We start from the raw sequence: 1,693 nt of genomic DNA on the forward strand, positions 1-1,693 counted from the left end.
TAAACTCATGTGAAGGTGTCCAACAAGGTGACCCCTTAGCCCCCCTCCTTTTCTGCCTAGCTATCAAAGAGGTCACTGATAGTCTGACAAGCGAGCTAAACATCTGGTACCTGGATGATGGCACTCTAGCTGGAACTCCGGAAACCATTTTGGGGGATATAAGGAAAATCCAGGAGCAGGGAGCAGCCTTAGGCCTCATTCTCAATGCATCCAAATGTGAAATAATCTCCCGCAACCCAGACATCACTGGGCAAATACAAAATGCTCTTCCAGACATTCTCGTTGTCGAGCCACCGGACTGCACTCTCCTGGGTGCCCCCATTGGCCCACGAGCAATCGAGGAGGTCCTGGCTGCAAAAATCACTGACCTAAAGAGAATGCAGGACAGGATTGACAAGATTGATGCCCATGATGCTCTCTTTCTCCTTACAAGATGCCTGTCTCTCCCTAAGTTGACATACTTTCTGAGATGTTCTCCATCCTACAGCAGCCCTAAGTTAAATGTGTATGACACCCTTCTGAGGTCCATGCTGGTGAAAGTCCTGAACCTGCCATTGGACGACTCTCAGTGGGAGCAAGCAACCCTTCCTGTAAGACTCGGCGGCCTTGGTGTCCGCACAGCCTCCCAAATTGCTCTACCAGCCTTCCTTTCCTCCTCTCATGCATCGCACGACCTCGTCAGAGATATTTTACCTGCAACCCTGAGAGATTCAGCAGGAATACACGATCCTGCTTTCACTGAATGTTCAAATCAGTGGAATGTTCTTGCAGCCCCAGCAACCATTATAGAGCCAACAAAACAACACAAACAGTCCGGCTGGGACCACCCCTCTAGTGGAAAAAGTAGCTGATGCCATGCTAAGCGTCGCAACATCAGACAAGGAGAAAGCCCGCCTCAGAGCAGTGCATGCCCCCCATGCAGGAGACTTCCTCCTGGCAGTACCCATGTCTGCAATGGGCACGCGCCTAGATCCAGAATCCCTTCGTGTAGCAGTGGCCCTCCGCCTTGGTGCCCCAATTCACACTGAATACAAGTGTATTTGCAACAGGGTGGAAGCAGACCAATACGGACTGCATGGGTTGCATTGCGGAAGCACAAAGGGCTGGCATGCAAGACACAACGAGGGCAATGACATCATCAAGAGAAGCCTCGTCTCAGCTGGGTGCCCAGCGGAGAGAGAACCTCGCATCCTAGGGGTCCAAAACCCGGATTTCCCAGCACTTCGCCCTGATGGCATCACCATATACTCATGGAAGGAGGGTAGACAGTTGGTGTGGGACTACACATGTGTATCCACCCTGGCTGACACCTATGTACACTTCGGAGCTGATCAAGCAGGTGGGGCGGCCAACCACAGGGAAACAGCAAAATCACTCAAGTACAGGCGACTGGAAGGTCAATACCTCTTTGTTCCCATAGCGTCTGAGACGCATGGCCCCTGGGGCAAGAGTGCCTTGGGATTTCTCAAGGAATTGGGGTCCAAGCTCATTGACGTCACCAGAGACCCAAGGGCTTCCAGTTTTTTATTTCAGCGTCTCAGTGTGGCGATCCAGAGGGGAAATGCTTGCTGCGTCCTCGGTTCCTGTCCAGAAGCGGAGGAGCTTCAAGAGATCCATAACCTTTAGGCATTTGTCTTGTATGTTTTGTAACCTTTAAATACACAATAAAGGAAAAAAAAAAAGGGAAGGGGGT

The sequence above is a fragment of the Procambarus clarkii genome, chromosome 33 (genome assembly GCF_040958095.1).
Source record: "Procambarus clarkii isolate CNS0578487 chromosome 33, FALCON_Pclarkii_2.0, whole genome shotgun sequence".
NCBI lineage: Eukaryota > Metazoa > Arthropoda > Malacostraca > Decapoda > Cambaridae > Procambarus > Procambarus clarkii.